The 27,011-nt window shown below is 34.1% G+C and overlaps 1 protein-coding gene and 1 non-coding gene across 2 annotated transcripts in view; both read right to left on the bottom strand.

Moving 5' to 3' along the window:
- The window catches only part of LOC144835119 (alpha-N-acetylneuraminide alpha-2,8-sialyltransferase-like), a 66,441-nt gene that overhangs the window by 15,368 nt on the left and 24,062 nt on the right, over window positions 1–27,011 (bottom strand). The window lies entirely within an intron of this gene.
- Trnas-uga (transfer RNA serine (anticodon UGA)) lies at window positions 16–98 on the bottom strand. The gene has a single exon. It is a non-coding gene; the product is annotated as a tRNA-Ser (tRNA).

Below are 27,011 nucleotides of genomic sequence, written 5' to 3'. Positions count from 1 at the left end.
AAAGGCGAAACAATTCGCTGCGAGCAGGGTTCGAACCTGCGCGGGAAGACCCCATTGGATTTCAAGTCCAACGCCTAAAACCACTCGGCCATCACAACTTATGTGAAATGCATAAATTTTTACAAAATTCGCAATAATAAAAAGAAACTATATTTTTAGTCGCGTAAGTCGCGTGCAAACGCTACTCTACAGCTTACTATGTCGGTCGGTTGGTTGGTCGGTTGGTCGGTCGGTCGGTCGGTAAACACTAACTCAAATTTGAGCACGCGACTGCAGCCATGTATATGTTTATTGTCAGATCCATCTCGTGCATTCACATCACCGAGCACCACTGTACGGTTGTTTTTAGATGTTTGGAGTAGGTCTTCTACTTGGAAAGGTCTTTAGTCTCTTGTAGGGCAGTAGTGACGTCGACATTTTTTTCAGAAGCTCAATATCGATGGCAGCAGTTTTTCTCGTCAAGGTCAGTGACATTCATGTGGTCATAGTCTGTACATTCCATGTTGCAATGGATTTGCGGGTTGTTGATAAAAAAAAGTTAGTTCCCAGATACACCCATGCTGGGAGTGCGTTGGTGTTAATAGCACCTAACTGACCAGCGCTGTCTTTCTTAAAGTGGGCGGTAGCTTAGTATGCCGTTAGATAACGTCTTCCATTGTCGACTACAATCCCTGGCGCTGAGCCCTTATACACCATGGGCCTTAGCTTATAACCGGTAACTATACCATAGTCCGAGTTGGTCCGATTTGGTTCGCAAATGAGACTTTCTCGCAGTACATCTCTGCGGTTCATGCTTAGACTGTGTGATTAATGAAGTCATGACTGTATTAAAGCGCCTTGGATGGTCCTGCCATCGACCATGATGGGGTTTTCTCGTCACTCAGTGCCCACGTGCACCTTACCCAGTGGAAAGGCAGTGCCAATACGCCTGAGGTAGATCCTGGAAGCTGGGTTGCCATAAGTGTCAGCATTTCTGAACCAACGAGGAGGTTGTGGAGTAGGATCAGGCGCGTACTAGTTCATACACACACACTGTCGTGGACAGACGCGATGACGCCGTAGTTGGCTGCCGATGACACGATGGGACCCTTAGGGGAGAAGAATGTTGTTGAAAAGGTGTAACATCACAGCGCCTTTGATCACTTGTTGCTGGAATTGGCGCTTTACAAATTCGTATATATTATTATTATTGGTTATCCGCACTTGGCGGATAACCCCTTGTTATTGTCACGATCTTTTTTTTTTCTTCTATGTTGTTCTTCTTTCTTTCCCGGAATTTTGTTGGCAGCGTATCTCCAATTCTGGTCAACATAAGATTGTATAACTTTGTCATAAGAGTGACCTGTAGCTGTAGATGTGCAAGAAATTTCGTTATATGACGTTAGAGTCGCGCAGCGTAAGTTACGCGCGATTTTATGAATTTCAATGATTGATCATAGATTATAAACCAAAAGTCATTTTGTATTGACACTTTGTGAAAATTTAAGTCATATCAAGGGCAAACTTTCTATGGATTAAAAATGGCATGTTTCACAAAAAGTTACGCGCGCACGCGCATTTAAAATTTCAAAATGCGCAAAATTAATTTCTAATCAACTTTCTACGCTGATCATGACATTTTAAGCATGTCAAAAATTCCCGCACGCGCGAAAAAATTTACGCGTATGGTGCGCACGGAGCATGAAAATCATGTTTTATTCTCTTGAATTATGATTTTCCAGCCTTTTCTAGTCATTTTAAAAAAGATTGACATCATTTCAAATTAAAATGACGTCATACGAACACGTTGATTTATACCATTTGCGCGCGTTTTAGTTGAAAAAGTTAGAAATATTGTCAAAATAATGCCAATTTTGAATCTATTATAGCTCCTCAGTTTTCTGGAAGCATGTCATAGGATGGCATAATAATTGTCGACGTTCATAATAGTTTAACGTATGTGCATGTTGCATTTCCGCGGATAACCCGAACTCGTCAAAGTGACGAGTTCAAATCTAGTAATTAGGTGATCATTTAGAATAAAATGATCACCTATTGTTATTGTATGAAATCTTTATTGGTTATCCGCACTTGGCGGATAACCCCTTGTTATTGTCAGGATCTTTTTTGTTGGTTATCCGCACTTGGCGGATAACCCCTTGTTATTGTCAGGATCTTTTTTTTCTTTTTTTTTTTTTTTTTTTTTTTTTTTGGTTATCCGCAACTTAGTTGCAGGATAACCCATGTGATTGTAAATATCTTTTTTTTCATCTTCTTTGTTATTCTTCTTTCTTTCCCGGAATTTTGTTCGCAGCGTATCTCTAATACTTGTCAACATTAGATTATATAACTTTGTCAGAAGATTGACCTCTAACTGTAGATGTGCAAGAAACTTCGTTTTATGATTTTAGAGTTGCGCAATGTGACTTACGCGCGATTTTATGAATTTCAATGATTGATGATAGATAAAAAACCAAATAGAATTTTTTATTGAAACTTGGTGAAAATTTAAGTAATATCAAGCGCAAACTTTCTATGGATTAAAAATGGCATGTTTTACAGAAAGTTACGCGCGCACGCGCGTTTAAAATTTCAAAATGCGCAAAATTAATTTCTAATCAACTTTCTACGCTGATCATGACATTTTGAGCATGTCAAAAATTACCACGCGCGCGAAAAAATTTACGCGTAAGGTGCGCACGGAGCATGAAAATCATGTGTTTTTCTCTTGAATTATGATTTTACAGCCTTACCTAGTCATTTTAAAAAAGATTGACATCATTTCAAATTAAAATGACGTCATACGAACATGTTGATTTAGACCATTTGCGTGCATTTTAGTTGAAAAAGTGACAAAATATTGTCAAAATTATGTCTATTTTGAATCTATTATAGCTCTTCAGGATCATCCATGACCCCCAATTTTTTTAATTTAATATGCAAGCAGATATGTTGTAGATATGAATTCATGCAGAATCTTTACCCCTCGGATGTTATGACGTCATCGTATGGCCACACGAATGTAAAATATAGGATTTTTTACTCTTTCGTTATTGCTCATCACATTAAATAGAGCGCATCTCGCTTATACGAATTCCATTTCCTCCGATATTTTAATACTGTCTAGGACAATCAACTATCTTTTGTATGAGTTAAAAATATTTTAATTTTTATAACGTCATCATGTCTAAAAATGTAAATAACGTGGGTCACTTAATTTCATCTTTACAGTAAATTTCAATCTGTTATAGCTCGTCAGAATAAAAAGTGATAATCATGATTAAAACGTTTTCTGAAAGCTATTGGATTGTAGATACGAATTCATGTGAATATTTTACCAATCAGATGTCATGACGACGTCATAAGGCCAGTTGAATTCAAAAAGTCATATTTTCATCTCTTGCGTAAAAGTTCATTGCGTTTAAACGAGAACGCATCTCACTTTTACGTGCCCAAAATTCTTCAAATTTGTATTAATGTAATTAATTAGATAATTATCTTCTAAAATTGTTATTTTATATGTTAATTTGATGATGTCATCGTGTTAATAATTGGATTTAAAAGATGGGTCTAGTAATTTCGTCTATGCTACACTGTATATAACATATACAGTGTATTCTGTAAATACTGTAATATGATGTATGCTACAAAATAGGTACAATTCAGCACTGTAAACATATTTATTTCATGTCATAGGATGGCATAATAATTGTCGAGGTTCATATAGTTTAAAGTATGTGCATGTTGCGTTTGCGCGGATAACCCGAACTCGTCAAAGTGACGAGTTCAAATCTAGTTTTTCTTTATTCTTCTTTCTTTCCCGGAATTTTGTTCGCAGCATATCTCTAATACTTGTCAACATAAGATTATATAACTTTGTCAGAAGATTGACCTCTAACTGTAGATGTGCAAGAAACTTCGTTTTATGATTTTAGAGTTGCGCAACGTGACTTACGCACAATTTTATGAATTTCAATGATTGATCATAGATAAAAAACCAAATATCATTTTTTATTGAAACTTGGTGAAAATTTAAGTTATATCAAGCGCAAACTTTCTATGGATTAAAAATGGCATGTTTTACAGAAAGTTACGCGCGCACACACGTTTAAAATTTCAAAATGCGTAAAATCAATTTCTAATCAACTTTCTACGCGTTTTATGTCATTTTGAGCATTTCAAAAATTCCCACGCTCGCGCGCATTTTTGCGCGCGTGGTGCGCACGTAGCGCTAAAATTATTTGTTTATGCGTGATTTATGTTTTTCCAGCCTTTTCTAGTAATTTTACCAACTTTTCAAACAATTTCGACTTAAAATCACGTCATACGAGCACGTCAAATTGGATAATTTGCGTGCGTTTTTGATGAAAAAGTTCAAAAAGTCGTGAAAATTATGCCTTTTTTTAAACAGTCATAGATTCTAAACTACATGATGAACTTTTCTTTTTTTTTACATATTCTAAAAGTTGATGAGTTGTAGATATCGGATCATAAATCGATATGGCTAACCGGACATTGTGCCGTCATCGTATGGCCACTCGAATATAAAATATTGGATTTTTGTCTCTTTCTTCATAGCTCATCACATTTAATAGAGCGCATCTCCACTTATCCGTATTCCATTTCCCTCCATTTTTTTATATTGTCTAGGTCAATCAATTATATTTCGCATGGTATACCGTTTTTAAAATTGTGATGACGTCATCATGTCTAAAAGCGTCAATAACCTGGGTCACTTATTTTCACCTATTCTTCACTGTATGTAGTACGTATACAATATATAGTGTAAACTGTATATACTTAGACGTGACACAAAATAGAGAGCGCACTAACATTTTTTCAATGGCATAATCGTTTTTCTCTGCGCAATATTCTAACGTATGACGTGCACGTGGCGTTTGCTCTGCGGATAACCTAACTCGTCCGTAGTGACGAGTTCAAATCTAGTTTTCTATATTCTTCTTTCTTTCCACGAATTTTGTTCGCAGCGTATCTCAAATTCTGGCTACCATAAGATTGTATAACTTTGTCATAAGATTGACCTGCAGCTGTAGATGTGCAAGAAACTTTTTTTTTATGAATTTTGAGTCGCGCAGCGTAAGTTACGCGCGATTTTATGAATTTCAATGATTGATCATAGATTAAAAACCAAAAGTCATTTTGTATTGAAACTTGGTGAAAATTTAAGTCATATCAAGCGCAAACTTTCTATGGATTAAAAATGGCAGGTTGCGCAAAAAGTTACGCGCGCACGCGCGTTTAAAATTTCAAATTGCGAAAAATCCATTTCTAATCAACTTTCTACGCGTTTCATGTCATTTTGAGCATTTCAAAATTTCCCACGCGTGCGCAATATTTTTACGCGCGCGTGCGCACGTAGGGCAAAAACATGTTTTTTTTGCTTGATTTTTGTTTTTTCAGCCTTTTCTAGTAATTTTACCAACTTTCAAACAATTTCGACTTAAAATCACGTCATACGAGCACGTAGAATTGAACAATTTGCGCGCGTTTTTGATAAACAATTTCAAAAATTTGTCAAAATTATACCTTTTTTTAAACAGTCATAGATTCTAAACTACATGGTCAATTTTATTTTTTTTTACATATTCTGAAATTAGATGAGTTGTAGATATAGAATCGTGCATCCATTTGGCTAACCGGACATTGTGACGTCATCATATGGCCACTCGAATATAAAATATTGGATTTTTGTCTCTTTCTTCATAGCTCGTCACATTTAATAGAGCGCATCTCCACTTATCCGTATTCCAGTTTCCTCCATTTTTTTTATATGTCTAGGTCAATCAATTATCTTTCGCATGATTTACCATTGTTAAAATTGTTTTGACGTCATCGTGTGCAAAAGCGTCAATAACTTTGGTCACTTATTTTCACCTATTCTGCACTGTATGTAGTACGTATACAGTATATAGTGTATACTGTATATGCTTAGACGTGACAAAAAATAGAGAGCACAGTAACATTTTTTCAAGGGCATAATCGTTTTTCTGTGCGCAATATTCTAACGTATGACGTGCACGTGGCTTTTGCGCTGCGGATAACCTAACTCGTCCGTAGTGACGAGTTCAAATCTAGTTTTTTTTTTTTTTTTTTTTTTCTATATTCTTCTTTCTTTCCACGAATTTTGTTCGCAGCGTATCTGAAATTCTGGCTAACATAAGATTGTATAACTTTGTCATAAGATTGACCTGCAGCTGTAGATGTGCAAGAAACTTTTTTTTATGAAATTTGAGTCGCGCAGCGTAAGTTACGCGCGATTTTATGAATTTCAATGATTGATCATAGATTAAAAACCAAAAGTCATTTTGTATTGAAACTTGGTGAAAATTTAAGTCATATCAAGCGCAAACTTTCTATGGATTAAAAATGGCAGGTTGCGCAGAAAGTTACGCGCGCACGCGCGTTTAAAATTTCAAATTGCGAAAAATCCATTTCTAATCAACTTTCTACGCGTTTCATGTCATTTTGAACATTTCAAAAATTCCCACGCGTGCGCAATGTGTTTACGCGCGCGTGCGCACGTAGAGCAAAAACATGTTTTTTTTGCTTGATTTTTGTTTTTTCAGCCTTTTCTAGTAATTTTACCAACTTTCAAACAATTTCGACTTAAAATCACGTCATACGAGCACGTAGAATTGAACAATTTGCGCGCGTTTTTGATAAACAATTTCAAAAATTTGTCAAAATTATACCTTTTTTTAAACAGTCATAGATTCTAAACTACATGGTAAATTTTATTTTTTTTTACATATTCTGAAAGTAGATGAGTTGTAGATATAGAATCATGCATCCATTTGGCTAACCGGATATTGTGACGTCGTCGTATGGCCACTCCAATATCAAATATAGGATTTTTGTCTCTTTCGTCATAGCTCATCACATTTAATTGAGCGCATCTCTACTTATCCATATTCCATTTTCCTCAATTTTGTAATATTGTCTAGGTCAATTAATTATCTTTTACATGATTTACCATTTTTAAAATTGTGATGACGTCATCATGTTCAAAAGCGTCAATAACTTTGGTCACTTATTTTCACCTATTCTGAACTGTATGTAGTACAAAAATGCGAAAAATCAATTTCTAATCAACTTTCTACGCGTTTCATGTAATTTTAAGCATGTTAAAAATTCCTACGCGTGCGCATTTTTTTACGCGCGCGGAGCGCACGTAGCGTTGAAAACAATTTTTTTCACATGATTTATGTTTTTCCACCCTTTTTTAGTAATTTTACCAACTTTTGAACAATTTCGACTTAAAATTACGTCATACGGGCACGTCGAATTGGATAATTTACGTGCGTTTTTGATGAAAAAGTTCAAAAATTCGTCAAAATTTATCAAAATTATACCTTTTTTTAAACAGTCGTAGTTTCTAAACTAAACGGTAAAAGTTATTTTTATTACGTATTCTGGAAGTTGATAAGTTGTAGATTTTGGATCATGCATTAATAAGGCTAACCGGACATTGTGACGTCATCGTGTGGCCACGCGAATATAAAATATAGGATTTTTGTATCTTTCGTCATAGCGTATCACATTTAATTGAGCGCATCATCACTTATCCGTTTTCCATTTTCACCCCGATTTTGATATTTTGTAGGTAAATGAACTATCTTTCGCATGAGTTAAAAATATTTTAATTTTATGACGTCATCATGTTGAAAAAATTTAAATAACCTGGGTCACTTATTTTCTTCTTTACAGTAACTTTCAATCTGTTATAGCTCGTCAGAATAAAAAGCTATAATCATGATTAAAACGTTTTTTGGAAGCTATTGGATTGTAGATACGAATTCATGTGAACATTTTTCCAATCCGACGTTGTGACGTCATTATATGGCCAGATGAATAAAAAAAGTCGTATTTTCATCTTTTGGGTCATAGTTCATCACATTTAAAAGAGCGCGCATCTATATTTTACGTATTCAAATTTCTTATACACGCTAACATGTTGTTGCTGAGATAATGTACTTCCGAAATTGCTATCTTAGTGTTTCATTTTGATACCGTCGCCATGTTAAAAATAGGAATAAACGGGGGGGGGTCCCGTAATTTCACCTATTCTACACTGTATGTAATACGTATACAGATTATACCGTTTATACTGTATATACTATATGACACAAAATTGACAGAATTCAGCACTAACAGCATATGATATTCTTCAGTTCAGGTCATAATGCCCTAATCTTTTTCCGTGTGCAAAATTCCAACGTATGACGTGCGCGTGGCGTTTGTCGTGCGGATAACTAACTCGTCAAAGTGACGAGTTCAAGTCTAGTTAGTTATCCGCATTCAGCGGATAACTCCTTGTAACTGTCCTGTTTCATCATCTTTTTTTTTAGTTATCCGCATTCAGCGGATAACTCCTTGTAACTGTCCTGTTTCATCATCTTTTTTTTTTTGGTTATCCGCAACTTAGTTGCAGGATAACCCATGTGATTGTAAATATCTTTTTCTTCATCATCTTCTTTGTTATTCTTCTTTCTTTCCCGGATTTTTGTGGCCAGCATATCTCTATTGCTTGTGAACATAAATTTGTATAACTTGGTAAAAAGATTGACATTGAAGTGTAGATGTGCAGCCAAGCTTTTGGACGATGTCAGAGCCGCGTTGCGTAAGTTACGCGCGATTTTATGATTTTCTATAATTGATCATAACTGTAGAACCAACAAATATTCTTTCATGAAACTTAGTGAAAACTTAAGTCATATCAAGGGCAAACTTTCTATGGATTAAAAATGGCACGTTTCACATAAAGTTACGCGCGCACGCGCATTTAAAATTTCAAAATGCGCAAAATAAATTTCTAATCAACTTTCTACGCTGATCATGACATTTTAAGCATGTCAAAAATTCCCACGCGCGCGAAAAAAATTACGCGTAAGGTTCGCACGGAGCATGAAAATCATGTGTTTTTCTCTTGAATTATAATTTTACAGTCTTTCCTAGTCATTTTAAAAAAGATTGACATCATTTCAAATTAAAATGACGTCATACGAACAGGTTGATTTAGACCATTTGCGCGCGTTTTAGTTGCAAAAGTGACAAAATATTGTCAAAATTATGCCTATTTTTAATCTATTATAGCTCCTCAGGATCATCTATGACCCCCATTTTTTTAATTTAATATGTAAGCAGATATGTTGTAGATATGAATTCATGCAGAATCTTTACCCCTCGGATGTTATGACGTCATCGTATGGCCACACGAATGTAAAATATAGGATTTTTTACTCTTTCGTTATTGCTCATCACATTAAATAGAGCGCATCTCACTTTTACGTGCCCAAAATTCTTCAAATTTGTTTTAATGTAATTATTTAGATAATTATCTTCTAAAATTGTTATCTTTATATGCCAATTTGATGACGTCACCATGTTAATAATTGGATTTAAAAGATGGGTCTCGTAATTTCGTCTATGCTACTCTGTATATAACATACAGTGTATTCTGTAAACACTGTAATATGCTGTATGCTACAAAATAGGTACAATTCAGCACTGTAAACATTCTTAATTCATGTCATAGGATGGCATAATAATTGTCGAAGTTCATATAGTTTAAAGTATGTGCATGTTGCGTTTGCGCGGATAACCCGAACTCGTCAAAGTGACGAGTTCAAATCTAGTTCTATGTTATTCTTCTTTCTTTCCCAGAATTTTGTGTCACGTGTATCTCAAATTCTGATCAACATTACATCGTATAACTTTGTCAGAAGATTTACCTCTATCTGTAGAAGTGCAGGACAGTTCGTTTTTTTACTTTAGAGTCGCGCAGCGTAAGCTACGCGCGATTTTATGAATTTTGCGTATTTAACATAGACTAAAAACCAAAAGTCATTTTGTAATGACACTTGGTGAACATTTAAGTCATATCAAGTGCAAACTTTCTATGGATTAAAAATGGCATGTTTCACAGAAAGTTACGCGCGCACGCGCTTTTAAAATTTCAGAATGCGTAAAATCAATTTCTAATCAACTTTCTACGCGTTTCAGGTCATTTTGAGCATTTCAAAAATTCCCACGCGTGCGCAATAGTTTTACGCGCACGTGCGCACGTAGCGCAAAAACATCTTTTTTTTGCTTGATTTTTGTTTTTTCAGCCTTTTCTAGTAAATTTACCAATTTTCAATCAATTTCGACTTAAAATCACGTCATACGAGCACGTAGAATTAAACAATTTGCGCGCGTTTTTAATGAAAAAGTTAAAAAATTTGTCAAAATTTTGCCTTTTTTAAAACAGTCATAGATTGTAAACTACGTGGTGAACTTTTTTAAAATTGCATATTCTGGAAGTTGATGAGTTGTAGATATCGAATCATGCATCGATATGGCTAACCAGACATTGTGACGTCATCGTATGGCCACTCGAATATAAAATATAGGATTTTTGTCTCTTTCGCATAGCTCATCACATTTAATAGAGCGCATCTCCACTTATCCGTATTCCATTTCCCCCCATTTTTTTATATTGTATAGGCCGATCAATTACCTTTCGCATGATATACCGTTTTTAAAATTGTGATGACGTCATCATGTCCAAAAGCGTCAATAACTTGGGCCACTTATTTTCACCTATTCTTCACTGTATGTAGTACGTATACAATATATAGTGTAAACTGTTTATACTTAGACGTGACACAAAATAGAGAGCGCACTAACATTTTTTCAATGGCATAATCGTTTTTCTCTGCTCAATATTTTAACGTATGACGTGCGCGTGGCGTTTGCTCTGCGGATAACCTAACTCGTCCGTAGTGACGAGTTCAAATCTAGTTTTTCTGTATTATTCTTCTTTCTTTCTGTCATTTTTGTGCAGAGCGTATCTCTAAAACTTGTAAAGTTAACATTTCATAACTTTGTCAACAAGTGGGCATTCACTTGAAGTTGTGCTTTTTTATTTTTGAATGACGTCAGAGTTGCGCAACATGACTTACGCGCGTTTTAACGAATTTCGCGTATTTAACATAAATCGAAAACCATATAACATTTTAAATTGAAACTTAGTAAAAGTTTAATTTATATCTGGCGCTAACTGACTGTGAGAAAAAAATGGCATGTTTCACACAAAGTTACGCGCGCACGCGCGTTTAAAATTTTAAAGTGCGAAAAAATAATTTCTAATCAACTTTCTACGCGTTTCATGTTATTTTAAGCATGTCAAAAATTACCACGTGCGCGCATTTTTTTACGCGCGCGGTGCGCACGTAGCGTTGATAACATACTTTTCCCGCATGATCTATGTTTTTCAAGCCTTTTAAAGTACTTTTACCAACTTTTAAACAATTTCGACTTAAAATTACGTCATACGAGCACGTCGAATTGGATAATTTGCGCGCGTTTTTGATGAAAAAGTTCAAAAATTCGTCAAAATGATGCATTTTTTTAAACCGTCGTAGCTTCTAAACTAAACGGTAAAAATTATTTTTATTACATATTCTGGAAGTTAATGAGTTGTAGATATCGGATCATGCATTAATATGGCTAATCGGACATTGTGACGTCATCGTATGGCCACGCGAATATAAAATATAGGATTTTTGTATCTTTCATCATAGCTCATCACATTTAATAGAGCGCATCTCCAATTATCTGTTTTCCATTTTCACCCCGATTTTTATATTATCTAGGTCAATCAACTATCTTTCACATGAGTTAAAAATATTTTAATTTTTATGACGTCATCATGTCTAAAAATGAAAATAACGTGGGTCACTTATTTTCATCTTTACAGTAAATTTCAATCTTTTATAGCTCGTCAGAATAAAACGTGATAATCATTATTAAAACGTTTTCTGGAAGCTATTGGATTGTAGATACGAATTCATGTAAACATTTTGCCAATCGGATGTTGTGACGTCATCATATGGCCAGTTGAATAAAAAAAGTCGTATTTTCATATTTTACGTAATAGTTCATCACATTTAAAAGGGCGCGCATCTATATTTTACGTATCCAAATTTCTTCTTCACGTTAACATGTTGTTACTGAGATAATATCCTTCCGAAATTGCTATCTTAGTTTTTCATTTTGATACCGTCGCCATGTTAAAAATTGGAATAAACGGGGGGTCCCGTAATTTCACCTATTCTACACTGTATGTGATATGTATACAGATTATACTGTGTATACTATATGACACAAAATATACAGCATTCAGCACTAACAACACATCATATTCTTCAGTTCAGGTAATAATGCCATAATCTTTTTCTGTGTGCAATATTCCAACGTATGACGTGCATGTGGCGTTTGTCGTGCGGATAACTAACTCGTCAAAGTGACGAGTTTCATGTCTAGTTTTTGGTTTTCCGCAACGAAGTTGCAGGAAAACCTCTTGTGATTGTACGAAATCATCATCATCTTTTTTTAGTTATCCGCATTCAGCGGATAACTCCTTGTAACTGTCCTGTTTCATCATCTTTTTTTTTTTTTCTGTATTATTCTTTCTTTCTGTCATTTTTGTGCAGAGCGTATCTCTAAAACGTGTAAAGTTAACATTTCATAACTTTGACAACATGTGGGCATTCACGTGAAGTTGTGCACCTGCTATTGTGAATGACGTCAGAGTTGCGCAACATGACTTACGCGCGTTTTAACGAATTTCGCGTATTTAACATAGATCAAAAACCATATAACAATTTAAATTGAAACTTAACAAAAGTTTAAGTAATATCTTGCGCTAACTGACTGTGTAAAAAAAATGGCATGTTTCACACGAAGTTTTGCGCGCACGCGCGTTTAAAATTTCAAAACGCGAAAAATCAATTTCTAATCAACTTTCTACGCGTTTCATGTCATTTTGAGCAGGTAACAAATTCCCACGTGCGCGCATTTTTTTACACGCGTCGTGCGCACGTAACGTTGAAAACAATTTTTTTTGCGTGATTTATGTTTTTCAAGCCTTTTCTAGTAATTTTACCAACTTTTAAACGATTTCAACTTAAAATTACGTCATACGGGCACGTCGAATAGGATAATTTACGTGCGTTTTTGATGAAAAAGTTCAAAAATTTGTCAAAATTTGTCAAAATTATGCCTTTTTTTAAACAGTCGTAATTTCTAAACTGGACGGTCAACTTTTTGTGGATGACATATTCTTGAAGTTGATGAGTTGTAGATATCGGATCATGTATTAATATGGCTAACCGGACATTGTGACGTCATCGTATGGCCACGCGAATATAAAATTTAGGATTTTTGTACCTTTCGTAATAGCTCATCACATTTAATAGAGCGCATCTCTACTTATCCGTTTTCAATTTTCACCCCGATTTTGAAATTGTCTAGGTCAATCAACTATCCTTCGCATGAATTAAAAATATTTTATTTTTTATGACGTCATCATGCCTAAAAATTTAAATTACGTGTGGCATAAATTTTATCTTTACAGTAAATTTTAATCTGTTATAGCTCGTAAGAATAAAATTTAATAATCACGATTAAAACGTTTTCTGGAAGCTATTGTATTGTAGATACGAAATCATGTGAAAATTTTGCCAATCAGATATTGTGACGTCATCATATGGCCAGTTAAATAAAAAATGTCGTATTTTCATATTTTGCGTCATAGTTCATCACATTTAAAAGAACGCGCATCTATATTTTACGTATCCAAATTTCTTCTTCACGTTAACATGTTGTTGCTGAGATAATATCCTTCCGAAATTGCTATCTTAGTTTTTCATTTTGATACCGTCGCCATGTTAAAAATTGGAATAAATGGCGGGTCCCGTAATTTCACCTATTCTACACTGTATGTAATATATGTATAAAGATTTTACTGGTTATACTGACTGTAACGGAATGGTATAGCCCAAATCATTTATTTCCTACCTATTTCTATAATGTAGCAGGCCAAATAAGACTAGGTTCTGATTGGCTATTTTACTATTCGTGTAAAAACTACTCACTAAATTTTGGTAAACAACTTATCCAGGGACCTAGTAGGTCTCTGGCACTCTTCGTTTTGATATAAGGTAATAAATGCCATGATCTTTTTCTGTGTGCAATATTCCAACGTATGACGTGCGCGTGGCGCTTGTCGTGCGGATAACTAACTCGTCAAAGTGACGAGTTACATGTCTAGTTTCATCTTCTTTCTTTCTGTATGATTTTTGTGTAACGCTTTTCTCTAAAACTTGCAAACATAACATTTTTTTAACTATGTTGACATTTTGACATTTATGTAACGTCGTCAAGCGAAGCTTTTCATGATGCTTACAATTGCGCAACGTGACGTACGCGCGATTTAACGATTTTCTCGTATTTAACATAGCTCGACAACCAAATAACATTTCAACTTGAAACTTTGCAAAAGTTTAATTTATATTATGCGCTAACTTTCTGTTGAAAAAAAATTGCGTGTTTTACACAAAGTTACGCGCGCACGCGCATTTAAAATTTCAAAATGCGCAAAATTAATTTATAATCAACTTTCTACGCGTTTCATGTCGTTTTAAGCATGTCAAAAATTCCCACGCGTGCGCACATTTTTACGTGTGCGGTGCGCACGTAGCATTGAAAACGTATTTTTTTCGCGTGATTTATGTTTTTCCATCCTTTTCTAGTAATTTTACCAAATTTTAAACAATTTCGACTTAAAGATACGTCATACGAGCACGTCGAATTGGACAATTTGCGCGCGTTTTTTATGAAAAGGTTAAAAAATTCGTTTAAAATATGCCTTTTTTTAAACAGTCGTAATTTCTAAACTAGACGGTCAACTTTTTGTGGATGACATTTTCTGGAAGTTAATGAGTTGTAGATATCGGATCATATATTAATATGGCTAACCGGACATTGTGACGTCATCGTATTGCCACGCTAATATAAAATTTAGGATTTTTGTATCTTTCGTCATAGCTCATCACATTTAATAGAGCGCATCTCCACTTATCCGTTTTCCATTTTCACCCAAATTTTGATATTGTCTAGGTCAATCAACTGTCTTTCGCATGAATTAGAAATATTTTAATTTTTTTGACGTCATCATTCCTAAAAATTTAAATTACGTGTGGCATTAATTTCATCTTTACAGTAAATTTTAATCTGTTATAGCTCGTAAGAATAAAATTTGATAATCACGATTAAAACGTTTTATGGAAGCTATTGGATTGTAGATACGAAATCATGTGAAAATTTTGCCAATCGGATGTTGTGACGTCATCATATGGCCAGTTAAATGAAAAAAGTCGTATTTTCATCTTTTGCGTCATAATTCATTACATTTAAAAGAGCGCGCATCAATATTTCACGTATTCAAATTTCTTCTAGACGTTAATATGTTGTTGCTGAGATAATTTCCTTCCGAAATTGCTACCTTCGCATTTCATTTTAAAACCGTCAACATGTTAAAATTTGCAATAAATAGCGGGTCCCGTAATTTCACCTATTCTACACTGTGTGATATGGATACAGATTATACTGTGTATACTATATATGAATCGAAATAATAGAATTCAGCAATAACAACATATCATATTCTTCAGTTCAGGTCATAATGCCAACGTGAACACTTCCTTTTGTCCTCAACCTATCCCTTAATGTTAAAAGGTACGTCGTTACACGTTCATGTTGCACCACTTGCGCGGCGGAAAACCAAACTCGTCAAAGTGACGAGTTACATGTCTAGTTGGTTATCCGCAACTTAGAAGTTGCGGATAACCCTTGTGATTGTAAAAATCATTTTCATCTTTATTCTTCTTTCTTTCCCGGATTTTTGTGAGCAGCATATCCCCTATTTCTTGTAAATATATCTTTTGTATAACTTTGTCATTATATGGACATTTACCTGAAGTTGTGCACCTCCATATTTTGAATGACGTCAGAGTTGCGTAACGTGACTTACGCGCGATTTTATGAATTTTAATGATTGATCATAGGATAAAAAATAAAAGTCATTTTGTATTGACACTTGGTGAAAATTTAAGTCATATCAAGCGCAAACTTTCTATGGATTAAAAATTACGTGTTTTACAAGAAATTACGCGCGCACGCGCATTTAAAGTTTCAAAATGCGCAAAATTAATTTCTAATCAACTTTCTGCGCTGATCATGACATTTTGAGCATGTCAAAAATTCCCGCGCGTGCGAAAAATTGTACGCGTAAGGTGCGCACGGAGCATGAAAAACATGTTTTTTTCTCTTGAATTGTGATTTTCCAGCCTTTCCTAGTCATTTAAAAAGAGATTGACATCATTTCAAATTAAAATGACGTCATACGAACACGTTGATTTATAACATTTGCGCGCGTTTTAGTTGAAAAAGTTACAAAATATTGTCAAATATATGCCTATTTTAAATCTATTATAGCTCTTCAGGATCGAAGGTGACCCCCAATTTTTTTAACTTATTATGCAAGAAGATAAATTGTAGATATGAATTCATGCAGAATTTTTACCTCTCGGATGTTATGACGTCATCGTATGGCCACACGAATGTAAAATATAGGATTTTTTACTGTTTCGTTATTGCTCATCACATTAAATAGAGCGCATCTCGCTTATACGTATTCCATTTCACCCGATATTTTAATACTGTCTAGGTCAATTAACTATCTTTCGCATGAGTTAAAAATATTTTAATTTTTATGACGTCATCATGTCTAAAAATGTAAATAACGTGGGTCACCTATTTTCATCTTTACAGTAAATTTCAATCTGTTATAGCTCGTCAGAATAAAAAGTGATAATCATAATTAAAAGGTTTTCTGGAAGCTATTGGATTGTAGATACGAATTCATGTGAACATTTTTCAAATCAGATGTTGTGACGTCATCATATAGCCAGTTGAATAAAAAAAGTCGTATTTTCATCTCTTCCGTAAAAGTTCATTGCGTTTAAACGAGAGCGCATCTCACTTTCACGTGCCCAAAATTCTTCAAATTTGTATTAATGTAATTATTTAGATAATTATCTTCTAAAATAGTTATCTTTATAAGTCAATTTGATGACGTCATCGTGTTAATAATTGGCTTTAAAAGATGGGTCTCGTAATTTCGTCTATGCTACCACTGTATATAACATATACAGTGTATTCTGTAAATACTGTAATATGCTGTATGCTACAAAATAGGTACAATTCAGCACTGTAAACATATTTAATTCATGTCATAGGATGGCATAATAATTTTCGGCGTTCATATATTTTAAACGTATGTGCATGTTGCGTTTGCGCGGATAACCCGAACTCGTCAAAGTGACGAGTTCAAATCTAGTTTTCTGTATTATTCTTCTTTCTTTCTGTCATTTTTGTGCAGAGCGTATCTCTAAAACTTGTAAAGTTAACATTTCATAACTTTGTCAACAAGTGGGCATTCACTTGAAGTTGTGCTTTTTTATTTTTGAATGACGTCAGAGTTGCGCAACATGACTTACGCGCGTTTTAACGAATTTCGCGTATTTAACATAAATCGAAAACCATATAACATTTTAAATTGAAACTTAGTAAAAGTTTAATTTATATCTTGCGCTAACTGACTGTGAGAAAAAAATGGCATGTTTCACACAAAGTTACGCGCGCACGCGCGTTTAAAATTTTAAAGTGCGAAAAAATAATTTCTAATCAACTTTCTACGCGTTTCATGTTATTTTAAGCATGTCAAAAATTACCCCGTGCGCGCATTTTTTTACGCGCGCGGTGCGCACGTAGCGTTGATAACATACTTTTCCCGCATGATCTATGTTTTTCAAGCCTTTTACAGTACTTTTACCAACTTTTAAACAATTTCGACTTAAAATTACGTCATACGAGCACGTCGAATTGGATAATTTGCGCGCGTTTTTGATGAAAAAGTTCAAAAATTCGTCAAAATGATGCATTTTTTTAAACCGTCGTAGCTTCTAAACTAAACGGTAAAAATTATTTTTATTACATATTCTGGAAGTTAATGAGTTGTAGATATCGGATCATGCATTAATATGGCTAATCGGACATTGTGACGTCATCGTATGGCCACGCGAATATAAAATATAGGATTTTTGTATCTTTCATCATAGCTCATCACATTTAATAGAGCGCATCTCCAATTATCTGTTTTCCATTTTCACCCCGATTTTTATATTATCTAGGTCAATCAACTATCTTTCACATGAGTTAAAAATATTTTAATTTTTATGACGTCATCATGTCTAAAAATGAAAATAACGTGGGTCACTTATTTTCATCTTTACAGTAAATTTCAATCTTTTATAGCTCGTCAGAATAAAACGTGATAATCATTATTAAAACGTTTTCTGGAAGCTATTGGATTGTAGATACGAATTCATGTAAACATTTTGCCAATCGGATGTTGTGACGTCATCATATGGCGAGTTGAATAAAAAAAGTCGTATTTTCATATTTTACGTAATAGTTCATCACATTTAAAAGGGCGCGCATCTATATTTTACGTATTCAAATTTCTTCTACACGGTAATATGTGGTTGCTGAGATAATGTCCTTCCGAAATTGCTATCTTAGTGTTTCATTTTGATACCGTCGCCATGCTGAAAATAAGAATAAACGGGGGGTCCCGTAATTTCACCTATTCTACACTGTATGTAACATGTATACAGATTATACCGTTTGCACTGTATATACTATATGACGTAAAATTGACAGAATTCAGCACTAACAGTATATGATATTCTTCAGTTCAGGTCATAATGCCATAATCTTTTTCCGTGTGCAAAATTCCAAAGTATGACGTGCGCGTGGCGTTTGTCGTGCGGATAACTAACTCGTCAAAGTGACGAGTTTCATGTCTAGTTAGTTATCCGCATTCAGCGGATAACTCCTTGGAACTGTCCTGTTTCATCTTTTTTTTTTTTCTGTATTATTAGTTATCCGCATTTAGCGGATAACTCCTTGTAACTGTCCTGTTTCATCATCTTTTTTTTTTTTTTTCTGTATTCTTCTTTCTTTCTGTCATTTTTGTGTCACGCGTAACTCAAAAACGTGTAAACATAACATTTTATAACTTTGTCAACATGTGGGCGTTCACGTGAAGTTGTGCACCCGCTATTGTGAATGACGTCATAGTTGCGCAACGTGACTTACGCGCGTTTTTATGAATTTCGCGTATTTAACATAGATCGAAAACCATATAACATTTTAATTTGAAACTTAGAAAAAGTTTAAGTTATATCTTGCGCTAACTGACTGTGAGAAAAAAATGGCATGTTTTACACGAAGTTACGCGCGCACGCGAGTTTAAAATTTCAAAATGCGAAAAATTAATTTCTAATCAATTTTCTACGCGTTTTATGTCATTTTGAGCATGTCAAAAATTCCCACGCGCGCGCATATTTTTATGCGTGCGGTGCGCACGTAGCGTTAAAAACAATTTTTTCCGCGTGATTTATGTTTTTCCAGCCTTTTCAAGTAATTTTACCAACTTTTAAACAATTTCGACTTAAAATTAACGTCATACCAGCACGTCGAATTGGATAATTTACGTACGTTTTTGATGAAAAAGTTCAAAAATTCCTTAAAATTTGTCAAAATTATACCTTTTTTAAAACAGTCGTAGTTTCTAAACTAAACGGTAAAAGTTATTTTTATTACGTATTCTGGAAGATGATGAGTTGTAGATATCGTATCATGCATCAATATTGCTAACAGGACATTGTGACGTCATCGTATGGCCATGCGAATATAAAATATAGGATTTTTGTATCTTTTGTCATAGAGCATCACATTTAATAGAGCGCATCTTCGCTTATCCGTTTTTCATTTTAACCCAGATTTTGATATTTTTTAGGTCAATCAACTACCTTTCGCATGGGTTAAAAATATTTTAATTTTTTTGACGTCATCATGTCTAAAAATGTAAATAACGTGGGTCACTTATTTTCATCTTTACAGTAACTTTCAATCTGTTATAGCTCGTCAGAATAAAAAGCAGTAATCATAATTAAAACGTTTTCTGGAAGCTATTGTATTGTAAATACGAATTCATATCAAAATTTTTCCAATCCGACGTTGTGACGTCATCATATGGCCAGTTGAACAAAAAAAATTGTATTTTCATCTTTTGCGTCATAGTTCATCACATTTAAAAGAGCGCGCATCTATATTTTACGTATTCAAATTTCTTCTACATGTTAATATGTTGTTACTGAGATAATATCCTTCCGAAATTGCTATCTTAGTGTTTCATTTTGATACCGTCGCCATGTTAAAAATAGGAATAAACGGGAGGGTCCCGTAATTTCACCTATTCTACACTGTATGTAATATGTATACAGATTATACTGTTTGCATGTATATGCTATATGACACAAAATTGACAGAATTCAGCACTATCAGCATATCATATTCTTCAGTTCTTGTCATAATGCCATAATCTTTATCTGTGTGCAATATTCCAACGTATGATGTGAACGTGGCGTTTGTCGTGGTGCGGATAACTAACTCGTCAAAGTGACGAGTTTCATGTCTAGTTCTTTCTTTCTGTCATTTTTGTGCAGAGCGTATCTCTAAAACTTGTAAAGGTAACATTTCATAACTTTGTCAACATGTGGGCATTCACGTGAAGTTGTGCTTTTTTATTTTTGAATGACGTCAGATTTGCGCAACATGACTTACGCGCGTTTTAACGAATTTCGCGTATTTAACATAAATCGAAAACCATATAACATTTTAAATTGAAACTTACTAAAAGTTTAATTTATATCTTGCGCTAACTGACTGTGAAAAAAAAATGACATGTTTCACACAAAGTTACGCGTGCACGCGCGTTTAAAATTTCAAAATGCGAAAAATCAATTTCTAATCAACTTTCTACGCGTTTCATGTCATTTTAAGCATGTAAAAAATTCCCACGCGCGCGCATATTTTTACGCGTGCGGTGCGCACGTAGCGTTGAAAAGAATTTTTTTTCGCGTGATTTATGTTTTTTCAGCCTTTTCTAGTAATTTTACCAGCTTTTAAACATTTTTGACTTAAAATTACGTCATACGGGCACGTTGAATTGGATAACTTACGTGCGTTTTTTATAAAAAAAGTTCAAAAATTTGTCAAAATTTGTCAAAATTATACCTTTTTTTAAACAGTCGTAGTTTCTAAACTAAACGGTAAAAGTTATTTTTATTACGTATTCTGGAAGTTGATGAGTTGTAGATATTGGATCATGCATTAATATGGCTAACCGGACATTGTGACGTCATCGTGTGGCCACGCGAATATAAAATATAGGATTTTTGTATCTTTCGTCTTAGCGTATCACATTTAATTGAGCGCATCTTCACTTATCCGTTTTCCATTTTCACCCCGATTTTGATATTTTGTAGGTAAATGAACTATCTTTCGTATGAGTTAAAAATACTTTAATTTTATGACGTCATCATGTTGAAAAAATTTAAATAACGTGGGTCACTTATTTTCTTCTTTAAAGTAACTTTCAATCTGTTATAGCTCGTCAGAATAAAAAGCTATAATCATGATTAAAACATTTTCTGGAAGCTATTGGATTGTAGATACGAATTCATGTGAACATTTTTCCAATCCGACGTTGTGACATCATTATATGGCCAGTTGAATAAAAAAAGTCGTATTTTCATCTTTTGCGTCATAGTTCATCACATTTAAAAGAGCGCGCATCTACATTTTACGTATTCAAATTTCTTCTACACGTTAACATGTTGTTGCTGAGATAATGTACTTCCGAAATTGCTATATTAGTGTTTCATTTTGATACCGTCGCCATGTTAAAAATAAGAATAAACGGGGGGTCCCGTAATTTCACCTATTCTACACTGTATGTAACATGTATACAGATTATACCGTTTGCACTGTATATACTATATGACGTAAAATTGACAGAATTCGGCACTAACAGCATATGATATTCTTCAGTTCAGGTCATAATGCCATAATCTTTTTCCGTGTGCAATATTCCAACGTATGGCGTGCATGTGGCGTTTGTCGTGCGGATAACTAACTCGTCAAAGTGACGAGTTTCATGTCTAGTTCTTCTTTCTTTCTGTCATTTTTGTGCAGAGCGTATCTCTAAAACTTGTAAAGTTAACATTTCATAACTTTGTCAACATGTGGGCATTCACTTGAAGTTGTGCTTTTTTATTTTTGAATGACGTCAGAGTTGCGCAACATGACTTACGCGCGTTTTAACGAATTTCGCGTATTTAACATAAATCGAAAACCATATAACATTTTAAATTGAAACTTAGTAAAAGTTTAATTTATATCTTGCGCTAACTGACTGTGAAAAAAAAATGGCATGTTTCACACAAAGTTACGCGCGCACGCGCGTTTAAAATTTTACAGTGCGAAAAAATAATTTCTAATCAACTTTCTACGCGTTTCATGTTATTTTAAGCATGTCAAAAATTACCACGCGCGCGCAATTTTTTACGCGCGCGGTGCGCACGTAGCGTTGATAACATACTTTTCCCGCATGATCTATGTTTTTCAAGCCTTTTACAGTACTTTTACCAACTTTTAAACAATTTCGACTTAAAATTACGTCATACGAGCACGTCGAATTGGATAATTTGCGCGCGTTTTTGATGAAAAAGTTCAAAAATTCGTCAAAATGATGCATTTTTTTAAACCGTCGTAGCTTCTAAACTAAACGGTAAAAATTATTTTTATTACATATTCTGGAAGTTAATGAGTTGTAGATATCGGATCATGCATTAATATGGCTAACCGGACATTGTGACGTCATCGTATGGCCACCCGAATATAAAATATAGGATTTTTGTATCTTTCATCATAGCTCATCACATTTAATAGAGCGCATCTCCAATTATCTGTTTTCCATTTTCACCCCGATTTTTATATTATCTAGGTCAATCAACTATCTTTCACATGAGTTAAAAATATTTTAATTTTTATGACGTCATCATGTCTAAAAATGAAAATAACGTGGGTCACTTATTTTCATCTTTACAGTAAATTTCAATCTTTTATAGCTCGTCAGAATAAAACGTGATAATCATTATTAAAACGTTTTCTGGAAGCTATTGGATTGTAGATACGAATTCATGTAAACATTTTGCCAATCGGATGTTGTGACGTCATCATATGGCCAGTTGAATAAAAAAAGTCGTATTTTCATATTTTGCGTAATAGTTCATCACATTTAAAAGGGCGCGCATCTATATTTTACGTATTCAAATTTCTTCTACACGGTAATATGTGGTTGCTGAGATAATGTCCTTCCGAAATTGCTATCTTAGTGTTTCATTTTGATACCGTCGCCATGCTGAAAATAAGAATAAACGGGGGGTCCCGTAATTTCACCTATTCTACACTGTATGTAACATGTATACAGATTATACCGTTTGCACTGTATATACTATATGACGTAAAATTGACAGAATTCAGCACTAACAGCATATGATATTCTTCAGTTCAGGTCATAATGCCATAATCTTTTTCCGTGTGCAAAATTCCAAAGTATGACGTGCGCGTGGCGTTTGTCGTGCGGATAACTAACTCGTCAAAGTGACGAGTTCAAATCTAGTTCTGTATTCTTCTTTCTTTCTGTCATTTTTGTGCAGAGCGTATCTCTAAAACGTGTTAACATAACATTTCATAACTTTGTCAACATATGAGCGTTCACGTGAAGTTGTGCACCTGCTATTGTAAATGACGTCAGAGTTGCGTAACATGACTTACGCGCGTTTTTACGAATTTCGCGTATTTAACGTAGATCAAAAACCATATAACAATTTAAATTGAAACTTAACAAAAGTTTAAGTTATATCTTGCGCTAACTGACTGTGAAAAAAAAATGGCATGTTTCACACGAAGTTACGCGCGCACGCGGGTTTAAAATTTTATAATGCGAAAAATTAATTTCTAATCAACTTTCTACGCGTTTCATGTCATTTTGAGCATGTAAAAAATTCCCAGGTGCGCGCATTTTTTTACGCGCGTGGTGCGCACGTAGCGTTGAAAACAATTTTTTTCACGTGATTTATGTTTTTCCATCCTTTTCTAGTAATTTTACCAACTTTTGAACAATTTCGACTTAAAATTACGTCATACGGGCACTTCGAATTGGATAATTTACGTGCATTTTTGATGAAAAAGTTCAAAAAATCGTCGAAATTTGTCAAAATTATGCCCTTTTTTAAACATTCGTAGTTCCTAAACTAAACGGTGAAAGTTATTTTTATTACACATTCTGGAAGTTGATGAGTTGTAGATTTTGGATCATGCATTAATATGGCTAACCGGACATTGTGACGTCACCGTATTGCCACGCGAATATAAAATATAGGATTTTTGTATCTTTCATCATAGCGCATGACATTTAATAGAGCGCATCTCCAATTATCTGTTTTCCATTTTTACCCCGATTTTTATATTATCTAGGTCAATCAACTATCTTCCGCATGAGTTAAAAATATTTTCATTTTTATGACGTCATCATGCCTAAAAATTTTAATTACGTGGGTCATTAATTTTATCTTTACAGGAAATTTCAATCTGTTATAGCTCGTCAGAATAAAACGTGATAATCATGATCAAAACGTTTTCTGGAAGCTATTGGATTGTAGATACGAATTCATGTAAACATTTTGCCAATCGGACGTTGTGACGTCATCATATGGCCAGTTGAATAAAAAAAGACGTATTTTCATATTTTGCGTAATAGTTCATCACATTTAAAAGGGTGCGCATCTATATTTTACGTATTCAAATTTCTTCTACACGTTAATATGTTGTTCCTGAGATAATTTTCTTCTGAAATTGCTATCTAAGTGTTTCATTTTGATACCGTCGCCATGTTAAAAATTGGAATAAATGGCGGGTCCCGTAATTTCACCTATTCTACACTGTATGTAATATGTATACAGATTATACTGTTTGCATGTATATACTATATGACACAAAATTGACAGAATTCAGCACTAACAGCATATCATATTTTTCAGTTCTTGTCATAATGCCATAATCTTTATCTGTGTGCAATATTCCAACGTATTACGTGCACATGGCGTTTGTCGTGGTGCGGATAACTAACTCGTCAAAGTGACGAGTTTCATGTCTAGTCTTTGTTCTTCTTTCTTTCCTGGATTTTTGTGAGCAGCATATCCCCTATTGCTTATGAATATATCTTTTGTATAACTTTGTCATTATATGGACATTTACCTGAAGTTGTGCACCTCCATATTTTGAATGACGTCAGAGTTGCGCAACGTGACTTACGCGCGATTTTATGAATTTCAATGATTAATCATAGGATAAAAAATAAAAGTAATTTTGTATTGACATTTGGTGAATATTTAAGTCATATAAAAGGCAAACTTTCTATGGATTAAAAATGGCATGTTTTACAAGAAGTTACGCGCGCACGCGCATTTAAAGTTTCAAAATGCGCAAAATTAATTTCTAATCAACTTTCTGCGCTGATCATGACATTTTGAGCATGTCAAAAATTCCCGCGCGCGCGAAAAATTTTGCGCGTAAGATGCGCACGGAGCATGAAAGTCATGTTTTTTCTCTTGAATTGTGATTTTCCAGCCTTTCCTAGTCGTTTTCAAAAAGATTGACATAATTTCAAATTAAAATGACGTCATACGAACACGTTGATTTAGACCATTTGCGCGCGTTTTTGTTTAAAAAGTTACAAAATATTGTCAAAATAATGCCTATTTTGAATCTATTATAGCTCTTCAGGATCGAAGGTGACCCCCAATTTTTTTAACTTATTATGCAAGAAGATAAATTGTAGAAATGATTTCATGCAGAATTTTTACCTCTCGGATGTTATGACGTCATCGTATGGCCACACGCATGTAAAATATAGGATTTTTGTCTCTTTCGTTATTGCTCATCACATTCAACAGAGCGCATCTCGCTTATACGTATTCCATTTCCCCCGAGATTTTATTATTGTCTACGTCAATCAACTATCTTTCACATGAGTTAAAAATATTTTAATTTTTATGACGTCATCATGTCTAAAAATGTAAATAACGTAGGGCACTTATTTTTATCATTACAGTAAATTTTAATCTGTTATAGCTCGTCAGAATAAAAAGTGATAATCATGATTAAAACGTTTTCTGGAAGCTATTGGATTGTAGTTACGAATTCATGTGAATATTTTGCCAATTAGATGTTGTGACGTCATCATATGGCCAGTTTAATTCAAAAAGTCATATTTTCATCTCTTGCGTAAAAGTTCATTGCATTTAAACGAGAGCGCATCTCACTTTTACGTGCCCAAAATTGTTCAAATTTGTATTAATGTAATTATTTAGATAATCAGCTTCTAAAATAGTTATGTTTATATGTCAATTTGATGACATCATCGTGTTAATAATTGGATTTAAAAGATGGGTCTCGTAATTTCGTCTATGCTACACTGTATATAACATATACAGTGTATTCTGTAAATACTGTAATATGCTGTATGCTACAAAATAGGTACAATTCAGCACTGTAAACATTATTTATTTCATGTCATAGGATGGCATAGTAATTGTCGAGGTTCATAGTTTAAAGTATGTGCATGTTGCATTTGCGCGGATAACCCGAACTCGTCAAAGTGACGAGTTCAAATCTAGTTTTATTAGGTGATCATTTAGAATAAAATGATCACCTATTGTTATTGTATGAAATCTTTATTCTTCTTTCTGTACACTATTTTGTGTAACAAATATCTCAAAAAGTTAAATGTCAATAATCACAAAAATTTCACAATATCTTTCAAATACTGTAACTTAATCCTAATAAGATTTTCAGCGTGATCACTCAACCGTGACGTCATTTATACGCCATTTTGTGAAATCACATTATCAATCATATCTCCATAATTCATTATCACATATTAATGAAATTCACTACACGTAAACTTCAGGTCAAGGGTAAAAATATTAGCAAATAAAAACTTGCGTGTTTCAAGGTCATGCGCGTGAAATCACGCGTTAAATATTTATAAAGCTTGAAATTAAGTTTTGATCAATTTAGAGCATGAATTAGGCCATTTGCACGTTTTAAAAAATTACTGCGCAAAAACACGTTTTTGCACGCGCTGTACT

Source organism: Antedon bifida, chromosome 1, assembly GCF_963402885.1.
Source record: "Antedon bifida chromosome 1, ecAntBifi1.1, whole genome shotgun sequence".
NCBI classification, from domain to species: Eukaryota; Metazoa; Echinodermata; class Crinoidea; order Comatulida; family Antedonidae; genus Antedon; species Antedon bifida.
This window is presented reverse-complemented; position numbering and strand designations above follow the sequence as displayed.